Genomic DNA, 11,722 nt, shown 5'->3' with positions numbered 1-11,722 from the left:
ACTTGTGAATTATTTCAGGCCACCAGGGGGCCTCATGCTGCTACCTGAGAGTCCCAAAAGAAACCCCATGGAATGACTTAAACAGTAAAGACTGAAATAGGGTCATACCGGAAATAGAGATATCTCTCCTATATGTGAGGAGTTGGAGAAGATCCTCCACTGAGGCCACCCCTACCCTCTTCCCTAAGCCACTTTGCAATGGCTAATTCTGGGTTCTTCTAGTAAATACAGGAAGGTCTTGCCCTGCTGAGGGAGCCTCCAGTCACATTAAAAAGGTGTACACACCTGCAGAGCTGTAAGGCACAGAGATAGTCCTATGTACTGTAGCTCCCAACTCCCACAAGGAGAATAAACCCAGACGTGAATCATGATATCACAATTATCTCATAACATATGTCTTTAATGGTCAAGGTTTGTCTTTACAAATGGTTTGATGATCTAGTGATAAGCAGGTGTTAAATGCATGCATAAGCATGATGCAGGCATATATGTATTGAAAAGATAACCTGGCCCTACCCTGGAGGATTAGAAACCAGTTATCACCTGGAAGGATTTTCCCTAAACCTCATACATCCTAGAATGCACAGGAATAACTTTTAACCCCATCCTGGGCAGCAAGTCTCTGCCCAGGTGAGAAACACAGCCATCTAGGGAACTCTGCTCTCCCCACCTCACTATCTTGGTTGATCTAGGAAACCTTGCCTAGAGAAGATGGCAAGGTCAGATGAATCACACAGGTGGTTGAGGCCAGATAAGCCCAGGAGAGCCAGATCACAAATCCTCAGACCTACCTCTCTGTTCCACGACCACCACTAGACAGACAGACAGACAGAGACAGAGACAGAGATCCTGGTTTGTACCGTGTTATGGTTTTGAACTTGGAAGATCTGGTTATGAATCCCAGCTCTCCTGTTAAACTAGTCAGGTGATCTTGAGAAGTTAAGCCTCATCTTTAAAATAAGCTTAGCTTTAAAGAAATGATTTAAATTGTGTCATCTATAAAGTACTACACTCTTGCAAAATTGTTATTTTTCTATCTAATGTTGACCTCAGCTTCTTTCTGTACTTATTGTCCCAACATGCCATCAAGCATCGAGCAGCTCCCTCTTTTGGTTAAATGGCTTTAATTAGTCACTTGTTTAACCTTGACATTATCCATGAAGGCTCTCTAGACCAAAATAATCTGGGGAAAACACTTGTTCCAAATATGAATAATAACTTACATTTTCTTAATATTGTTATAATTTTTGGTGCTTTCACATACATTGGAGTCATTGTAAAGGTATATTTAATACAGAAATTCAATTATGTGTCTTTAATAAAAAGGAGATCAGGAGAGTGAGAAATCCCCCCCCCACCTCCCCTCCTCCCATCCCCATTCCAGCCAATCTCATCCGAGGCTGCCCCACAGAAAGGAAGACCAGAGCAGGAATCTAAAGAGAAGCAAAAAAATTAAATTCCTTGTTCCTGGTTTTTGAGCCTCAAGGGCATCTTACTGATTTAAGGCTTATCTAAGTAATTTTCAAATGTAATTTGTTTACACTCGATTTTTTACATTACTCTTTGACCCTGTATATGATGGGGCTCAAATATATCTGATATTACTCAATATTCTCCACCACACTTTGAGGCTATAAGTGCATGTCCACCCTGCTCTCAGGTAAGCAAACTATAGCTCCGAGAGGGTAAGTGGTTTATCCAGTCAAGGTTTCACAGCTGGTGAGGCCTTGAGTCAGACCAATTTGCTGACCAGAGATTATATTTATGCAGGTTTATGCTTAGCTGTGACAGATATCATTTCCAAAATGATAGGAAAAGGAGACCAAAAAAGGTGTTCTAATACCTATTTTCAGAAAACTCTTTTTAGAGTATAATATACATAGAGAAAAACGTATAGATGAATGAATTTCTCACACACACACACATACACACAAACCTGTGGAAACAGATGAGAAAAACAAATATTGCTGGTCCCTCAAAAGCCCCCCTCGAATCCGTTTCCAGTCATTATTTCTCCAGGAGGATATCTTCACTCTAACACATGAGTAGTCTTGCCTGATTTTTAACCTTATATAAATGGAATTGTGGGGTGTGTACTCTTTGTGCCTGGCTTCTGTGCAATATTATGTTTATGAGGTACGTCCATATTGTTACATGTCATTATAAAGCATTTATTCTCATCTCTGTGTAGAATTCCACTGTATGAATACACCATCATTTATTTATCCTTTCTGCTTTTGATAGGCATTTGGATAGTTTCTAACTATTGAAAATAGTACTTGTGGTAGCCAGGCTCCCAGAGGCCCCCAAAATAACTGCCTCCTGATATTCACGTACGTCCTACATTGTCTCAGGTTGCTTTGTGTGACCGATGGCAGAAGTGATGATATGTCACTTTTTTTTTTTTTTTTTTTGCGGTACGCAGACCTCTCACTGTTGTGGCCTCTCCCGTTGCAGAGCACAGGCTCCGGACGTGCAGGCTCAGCAGCCATGGCTCACGGACCCAGCCGCTCCGTGGCATGTGGGATCTTCCCGGACCGGGGCACGAACCCGTGTTCCTTGCATCGGCAGGCAGACTCTCAACCACTGCACCACCAGGGAAGCCCTGGTATGTCACTTCTAAGACTGGGCTATGAAGACACTGAGACTTTCACCTCGGTGCCTCTCTCTCCCTCCTTTCTTTGGGGGAAGCCATCTGCCATGTTGTGGGGACACTCAGGCCACCATGGAGAGGCCCATGTGGGGAGGCACAGAGACCTCCAGCTAACGGCTAGAGAAGAGCTGAGACCTGCCAGCAACTACCTGAATGAACTTGAAGGTGGATCTGTGTCCCCAGAAGACAGCTTGACCAAAACCTCACGAGAGACCCTCAACCAGGGCTGCATTACGTGATTATATGACTTTAGTGGTATCTTGGCACTCGTGTCTCATGGGCCCTTTCCTCCACTAAGAAAAAAAAAAAGACGATTTTCATTTATTGCAAGAAGGAATTTGTACTGACAAGCGCTGTGAGCTACAGGCACTGCACGTACTGTGCCTAATGGGTGAATTGGCCCTTCATCCAGCTAAGCCGAAAATTCCTGACCCACAGAAACTGAGATAATAAATGTTTGTTGTTATAAGTTGCTAAGTTTTGGAATAATTTGTTATTCAGCAAGGGATAACTAATATTGTGCTATTATGAAATTTCTTCTACATGATTTTTAGTTTACATACATACACATCTCCTTGGTTGAGAAAGACCTAGGAGTGGAATCCCTGAATTAAATAAAGGATGGGTAATGTGTTCAGCTTTACTGCCAGTTTTCAAAAATGTTTGAATCAATTTATTCTCCTACCAGCACCATAAGAGAGTTCTAGATGCATAACATCTCGATCAATTTTTCTCATTTTCCATCTTTTCCATTTTAGTCATTCCAGTGGTTATAACATTCACTTTTAAGTATATATTTCAGAAAGGCGATGCCCCACCAGAACTTGGGACATGATAGGACAGAGCAGGCTAGAAAATGGGAGATTAGAGTGGAAACATAAGATTTAGATTTGGGCTTTGAAAAAGCAAAGCAGCAAGAAATAAATTCTTAGGGAAGTGCTCTGAGACAAGGAGCTCCCAGACTAGACACTGAGAGTTTAACTCATAATGTGAACAACAGCATTTACCAAGCACTTACTATACTCTAAACATTACTGTCTGAGATTTGTCTGAATGGATGCTCTCACTTGATGAAGTAGATCCTAGTATTATCTGTATTTTACAGATGAGGAAACTGAGAGACAGATTAAGCCAAGTAATTGAGATCCCACGGCTAATAGAGTAGGGTCTACTACTTAATTGGAATGCCTGTACTCCCAGGTACATGGTAACCTTTCAATACCTGATTCTTGAACAAACATCCCAGCAGAAGCTGAGCAACACAGGGTCAAGAGTCTAAGCTAACTCGAAAGACCAAGTCAACAGTTTTGAGAAGCTAGGACTGAAAATGCAGACGACCTCTGAACCATCTGCCACCAGAAGCCTGGTCTTCTTCTAATATGCAGCATTTTCCAAATATCTACACACTCTTATTAGCGAACCTGGGACCATCTCAGGAGCCCAGCTTCATCTGCCACCAAAGCTGGTGCTTTCATTCCCAGCCTCCTTGAGTTTCCTGTGTGGAAAACTCAAGACTCAGAATAACAGCCAGCCTCAGCCTGAAACTGGAGGCAGGGTACAACAGTGCATAGCAGAAAAACTTACACTTCAGGGGGAACCAAAGAAGGCTTCCTTAAGGCAGTGACTTGACGAGAGTAAGACTATTAGAAGAGTTAGCCAGGTGCAGGGAGTAAGAAGGAGTAAGGGATACTCTCAGAGGGAACACCATGAGTGAATGCTGAACAGTCATGGATAGAGCCAGCCTTCAGCCTCTCTGCCTCACTGGATCATTGAAAGGCAAAAATGAAAGAACTTGTTACGGGGATTTATCAATTGCAAAATTCTGTCCAAGCAAAGAGGCTCAATAACTCCAATATCCACAGGGCTCAAACTTATCACCAGAGAATCAAACATTCAGGTTCTAAAGGAGCAGAAACACTTTACTTCAATCTATGAGTTCTATGGGGATCATGAATAAAAAATATTATCATAACTAAAATCTTCTTCCTCCTTATGATATCAATACCTATCTTCCCTGAAGATAGTGTAACACTGTGGTTAAAGCCATGAACTCTAGAAATGAAGCACCTGGTCTTGAAATTCGGCTTTCTCACTATGTATCTCTGCACAAGTCAACTTCTCCATGCCTCAGTTTCCTCATCAACAAAATGGGAATAATAATGGTATACCTCATAGGGTTGTAGTATTAATTGAGTTAATTGATATAAAGAACTTTATGTCAAAGACTGGTACTCAACATATTAGGTAGTACTTTTATCTATCTTAAAATTAATTTTAAAGCTTAGCTGATGTGTGATTTGAGTGAGTTTTTATGACATTTAAAACTACAGAAGCTGCAAGAAAGTCAGTTTAAATGGGACATTAGTAGAAAAATAGCAGTTTACCCCAGGAGTGAAACTGCAAACACTGAGAGAAAACAAGTTGACACAGGAATTTGTATTAGGCCATATCTATCAGGAACTCACGCCCTCCAAATCCATGTACATATCAATGTTTTGTTTTCTTAATCAGAAGTTCCTTATGTTCAGCATATCCTTATCCAAATTTATATATCTCAGAAAAACCTTAAAGCTATCATGCTATCTGATAGAGGGCCGGTTAGCATTTACATTGGTGCTTAGATGTAGACATAGCATTTTCACTTGCATCACCTCATTAACTCCTTCCAGAAGCTGTATGAAATATTATTCTCATTTATAGATGAGGAAATGGGGGCTTGGAGAGGTGAAATGGTTTGCTTGTGATCCAACAGGTCATACCTGACAGAAATAAAACTCACAAACAAATCCAGGTCTTTGTCGTTCAATTCCATCTTGTCCCTGGACCCTGAAGTTCCTATAGGATGCCCACCCTTAGGGGTCTATGCCCCTTGGCCACGCAGCTAAGGATGTTTCAAAAGTCTTAAAATGGGTTATGCCTACAGCTATGCTTTACTGTTCTTTCTGACTGGACACAGACATTTTTAAAAAGTTAAGGTGGTAAGCTGAGATTTGTATCAACGTCTAAAATAAGCATATACACACCATTGTAAAGCTATTATACTCCAATAAAGATGTAAAAAAAATAAAAATAATAAGTGTATAGTTTTAAGTCATATAGAAAATATAACATGATTATGCAACACACAAATTTTACTAACCAGATCTTATTGCTTTTGAGGATTTTGTTTTGTTTTGTTTTTAAATAATAGAAGCTTATGTCTCAACCAAGAGATCATTTTGATCAGTGGTTCCTAAATGCCTGTCCATGCACTAACTACATCAGATCCACCTAGCAACTCTTCAAAGACCAGGATGCACAGGTGCTGACCCCAGAGATTCTGGTTCAGTAGATTCAAAGTGAGACCCAGAATCTGCATTTTAAAACAAACTGTCCCAGGAAATGTAAATTAATAACCACAATATGATACCATTTTATTTCTCAATAGATTTATAATAAAGTAGAGGATTAATAAATACAAGTACTGGTAAGGATGAAGAATCAGGTAATATGGCCATATTTTATTAAAACTTAAATGTGTATGCTCTTTATCCCACTTTTGGAAATGTATGATAGCTATAGATGTAATAGAACTACACGAGTATTTATTTCTGCATTGCTAGCTTGTGCACACACATGCACCAAAACAACCTTTGAATGAATTATGGTGCCTCTATATTATGTATACCATGTAGCTAATAAAATGAATAAGGCAGACTGGTATGTACAAATGTTAATTTGGAAGGATGTCTATAATATACTATGTGAAAAAGCAAGTTTTCAGCTAATATTTATCATCCAATACCATTCTTATAAAATAAATTGGAAGTGTATTTGAGCACATTTAAACAAAGAAAAATTATAGAAGAACACATGGTGTGTCATTAAATGTGGGTATACCACTGGGGTGTTACTTCAGGGAAAAAGAAGAAATTTTTCTTTAGACTCCTCTATATTGTTTGAATTATTATAATGAGCAATAATTAAAAGGATATAGAATGAGGGGGAAAATAAAGTGGTACTTGGAGAAATACCACAAATACAAATAAAGCACTTATTGAGTCTAGTATGCAGCAATGTTAGGGAATTGCTGACTCACACCAGCCCCCTTCCAAGATGAGGTTCCTCTCTGATTACTCATTCACTCATTTGCTCAGTATTTGCTCAGTATTTACTGAGCACTCACATCGAGGTACTGGAAATTTAAGAAGTGAAAAGAAATGTATTGTGATTGAATTAAGTCTGGCTCAGGTATTCAGGTATAATCTTCAGGTATTCAGGTATTCAGGTATAATCTTACAAAAAGAGTAAAAGCCTATAGGGTCAACTTCCCATTCTATGTGTTAACCTCATGTATTTGGATTCCAGTACCTCTGGTATCACGATAGAATGGGAACACAATGTCTGTGGTAATCTGGAATGAATACATATAAGAATCTTGAGTGTAAAAGTAACCGGAGTACAACATAGACTATTGGTTTCCCCTTCCTTTCTAAGTTAATCACAGATGTTTATAGGACATAGCCTTATGTGTGTTTGGTTTCATTGCATTACTTGTGGTACAACGTTGGTAAATTAATGAATCAGTAACAATTCAGAATATTCACTCAGGAGGCAACAATATCCTAAAAAATACTCTTTACCTAGGAAACTTGAATAGTAGTAGAGATAACCCAGGCAGGGCTGCTGAGAAAGCCCTTTGTGCTGTTTTAATGGGGACCATCCAGCATTGAGTCACAGTGGATCTGACACTCAGAGCTCTCGGGTTCTCAAGCATTTTCATCAGGAAGTGTAGGCCACGTCCAAAAAAAATAGACTTACACTTTTGCTCCATCTCAGCCTCCTATCGAGAAAAGCAAACACAGATGATTTTCCATTTCAAGTTCAAATACAGAATAGATGGCTTTTTGTTTTGCTTGACTGGGGTAGTTAATGAGAGTTCAGAGACTGGCAGCTTGCCAGACATAAATCAGTTGTGATCACATTATCGTATGAACCCAGAAAAAGAAATAGAAAAGAGGGAAGGAGTAGAGCCAGAAAAACTGTACATTTGGGAAAGACGTGACTGTGATCACTGGTATTTCAAGGTCCGGAACACATTACTTTTCTACAGAGAGTGGCTAGTCCAGAGAGAAAAGGGACATTTGGAGGCAAGATATGTGTTGCTTCACTCCTCTGCAACTAGACTCTATAATAAAGTGTTTGCATCAGAGGAAGGCTGACAACACATTTTAGTGCTTTCACAGTTCTAACTTAATCATGGCAGGAAGGTTTCCTGCTACTGGGAGAACAAGTTGCGTCACTAGGAACATCTGACTCCAGGATCCAGTGTCAATCACTTTGCCTAAGGTCATTAAAAAATACTAGGGTGTCAGCTTACAACATAAAGGCTTTGCCCAAGTGACAATTAAGGGGTAACACATAGCATGATAAATAATTGAACAGGTGGATTAGAGAAATGTCTTTCCTGTGCAAAATGAGATGGGTGATTGCCAGTCATAAATCCAGCCTCTTTGGCCATATTCCTCCACAACCCGGGGTTCTAACCAGTCAGACTGCTCTATTTTTTTCAGTTTGCCTTTTTTGGTGGTTCAAGGAGTCTCTGGCCTCATGGAATCAGACAAGCTGTAAAGAAAGGCAGCACCTCAGGAGAAGTTCCCGAGAGCAGCTTTCAAGGGACGCCTGCCAGTGACAGGTTGCAGGGACTTGCCCACTGGGTGGAATAATATTTGGGTGTGGTTTGTGCAGGACGAAGTCTGCTGTGGATCAAGTGGATTTAAGAAATGCCCTGTTTGACTCGCTGGTGCCAAAACACCTGTGAAGTACAACCTGAACGTCACCTTTCATACAGGGTCTCACATTTGAGTTTTTAGCTTTCTTTCACCCCAGACCAATAACAGTTCAATCCTCCCAAAAGGGGACACAGGGTGCTGATTTACCATGCCTTTCACAGCAGTCCAAACAGGTTTGCTTATTGATATCCTGGAAATATTTAACGCCAGAAAATTCCTGGATCCTTGACTTGGTAACTGCCTATCAATAGATGTTTTTCCAATAGAGGAAAAAGAAGAGAGAGAGAGAAGGAATGAGGAAAGAGATAAAGAACACGGTGACTTTTACAAACAAGCCATCATCCTAGTTTCTATTTGCAGCCCAGTGGCAGTATTTGCAGTTCTCAGTAAAAATACAACCCTTGAACTTGGAACTGCCGATACCACAGAATATTTTTAAATGGTAACGAAAGGAGTCTGAGCACTCAGACTGGCAACCCACAAATTTCCTGGGCCACACGGTGGATAGTATTTGAGATTCACCAAGCAGACAGACCCCTGTTTCACCAGCTAGGCCAGGTAAGGAAGACAAGTTGGGACAAAAAGAAAGGCAGACGTAGCAGATTCCCCATCTTCTACAACAGAAACGTTAACCACACTAGAATTGTGCAGAGGCAGAATGTGAAGACAAAATAGATTTTTTTAAATAAAAAAAATTACGAGGAAATTTCAAATGTATACTAAAACAAGAGAAAATGGCATAATGAAACCCCAGGTACCCATCAACCAGCTTCAACAATCATCAACTCACAGTCTGTTTTGGTTCATTTGTACTCTCCCCCAACTCCCATTTACCACCAGATTATTTTGGAGTAAATCCCAGACAACATGCAGTAGATGATTTAAAAGGCAAACTTTTGTAAGGTTTATGACTTGGTTAGTTAGTGAAGTTAAATGCTGTAGAAGACCAATTAGGATAATTCATTTTGAATAGATATTCTAAGAAAAGTTTAGACAAACTTTCCCTGAACTTTCATACTAACTAAAAATTGGCTTCACATTAGTTACGTAAAACTTTTCTTACGGGTGCTGTCTGATGGCAGGTGAACAGCAGACCTATATGCAGATAAACAGCCGACCTATATGGTCTTGCAGGAGTTGTAGCTTAGGAGAAATAAGGGTGGAGTGTAATTGAGAAGGGTGCTGACCCAGGAAAGGGTGCAAAATGCAGTTTGAGATTACAGGGGGCATGGAGGGGCACGGAGATCAGAGAGTCTTTGCCGGTAACTACGTGGTCTGTAGCCAAAGCTGTTCTTTGATCTTCATCCTTCAGACCTTATTATTAATCTCCCCAGAGGGCAGCCCTTTCCCTCCTCACACACCCAATCCAATCCGGAATCACAAAAGGGCAAGGAAGGTTGGGGGTGAGCATCTGAACATATTAACTTCCCTGGGCTGCTCTGTAGCTCTACCTTCTAGCCTCTACTTCCTCATCTGTGTAAAGCAGAGAAGTGCAAGCAAGGCACTCAAAACACAATGGAAGTCCATTTGCAGTGTGTGTAGTATATGCAAGCACAGATTTAGCAAAGATAAAATTACAATGTTGCTTAAGAAGTTTTTGTTGTTATTGTGTATAGATTAATCAATCCCAGGGTTAATCCTTTGCAACATCTCACCTCCCCCATACATTTAATTATATCTGGATAAATGAAAGCTAATTTATATGTATACATATTTCTAAGTTATATATAACTAAGTTAAATATATTTTCACAGTTGCATACATTCAACTCAATGGATTTTTAAGCTCCTGCTATATAAAAAGCACTGTTGTAAATGCTGGGGGCAATAAAAAGTTGAATAATAAATGATCATTGGGCTCAAGGAGGTTGCAATGTAACAGGATTCTTAAGGCAAGTATCTACGTGGCCATAATGCTACAATAAGAAAAATACAAGAAAAGGAAACAAATGTGAGTGACAAAAAATGTTATCAGCAGAAGGTGATGAAGATGCAAAGAAGGGAACTGTCACTAATTGATGGAAATGGAGAAATGAATCCTAAAAGGTGTCTTGGAAGAAGTGCCATTGACATGGGCCTTGAAGCTGGGGCAGGAGTTCAGTTAGTGAAATTGGAGTTGAGGGGAAGAAAGCATTTCAGGAAGAAAGAAATGTGAAAAAAAAGGGAAATATAGTACAAGTGGAACGTATTCAGGGAAATGCACACAGGCCACATTGGCAGGAGTAGAACAGGATATAAAAGGCAAGCTGATTGCATCAAGGCAGGTAGCAGAGAACTTCAGAGAGAGTTAAATACACAAAGCCTGAAGCAAGATTACTTGAACCTAGCTCCGACCCTGAGCTAAGTGATCTTGGATAAATCACTGAGACCTTAACCTTCAAGGTCTTTGTCTATAAAATCAGGATATGAACAGTGCCCATCTCTTGCTACTGTTGTTTCATTACCTTATCTGTGCAGCATGATGAGGTTTCCTGGCTGGTGCAGGAGAGGCAAGGCCACTTCAGTTCACAGTTGTGTTGGGGATCCTTCCACCTACCACTCCAGACATGAGCTGATCCAGATAGGTTTGAAGCCTGGAACCGCTCTAGAGAAGTAGGAGATTCTTCTGGAAGATGGCTTTTTGTTTGCTGGCAGGACATCAGAGCTTTGCCTGGATGGAAAGCATGTTCACAATCCCAGGGAGGCCCAACCAGCAGCAGTGCTTGTGTTGACTTTGCTGGGCGGGCCACCTGCAGGTTACTGGCTGGAGAGGGACCCATGTTCTGAGATCAATGTCGGGATCGTCCCCTTTTCAGTTAGTTTGCCTTATGACACAACCAGCCCTGTCTTCAGCACACTCCCAGCCCCAGGACCTGGAGTGCTTTCCAGTTGAAAAAGTCTCAAATGTGGAAAGAAAAAGGGGGGTTGGGGGGTGGAGGGTGTGTGAGAGGTAATGGGAGCTGACAGCACTGGGATGGATGGGTCACCTCTCTGCTCTGTCCCCTTTCCAGGGTTATAAGATCCTTTCCTCCTGGAAGGGGTGGAGTGACAGCTGATGCCAATTTAGTTGTCACAACTGGATGTCTCTCCCTTCCTGGAAGGCCTGGTGACATCTCTCCTACCATTGTGATTAGCAAGAAAGCATTCACAAGGATGATTATCTAATCAGGGAATTAGCCTTGGTTCATGCGGTGAGAATGAGGAGACTCTTAAAAAATCTAACAGAAAAAAAGGTCCGTATCAGGAAATAGCACCAGTAGTCATACCCTGACTATTACACACAAACACTATTAAGATTTGGGGCAATTATTTGTAAACAA

General features: G+C 40.7%; 1 protein-coding gene across 1 annotated transcript in view; it reads right to left on the bottom strand.

The window, feature by feature from the left end:
- Nucleotides 1–10,993, bottom strand: part of PCTP (phosphatidylcholine transfer protein) — a 77,554-nt gene extending 66,561 nt beyond the window's left edge. The window contains exon 1 of the mRNA XM_029211994.1: nucleotides 10,868–10,993. The gene's annotated coding sequence lies outside the window, so the exon portion shown is untranslated. The remainder of the gene's footprint in view (nucleotides 1–10,867) is intronic.
- Nucleotides 10,994–11,722: the final 729 nt, after the last annotated feature.

Source organism: Monodon monoceros, unplaced genomic scaffold (assembly GCF_005190385.1).
Source record: "Monodon monoceros isolate NGI ecotype Baffin Bay Population unplaced genomic scaffold, NGI_Narwhal_1 Super_Scaffold_9, whole genome shotgun sequence".
NCBI lineage: Eukaryota > Metazoa > Chordata > Mammalia > Artiodactyla > Monodontidae > Monodon > Monodon monoceros.
The sequence above is the reverse complement of the archived record's forward strand: the minus strand, read 5'-3'. Positions and strand labels throughout refer to the sequence as shown.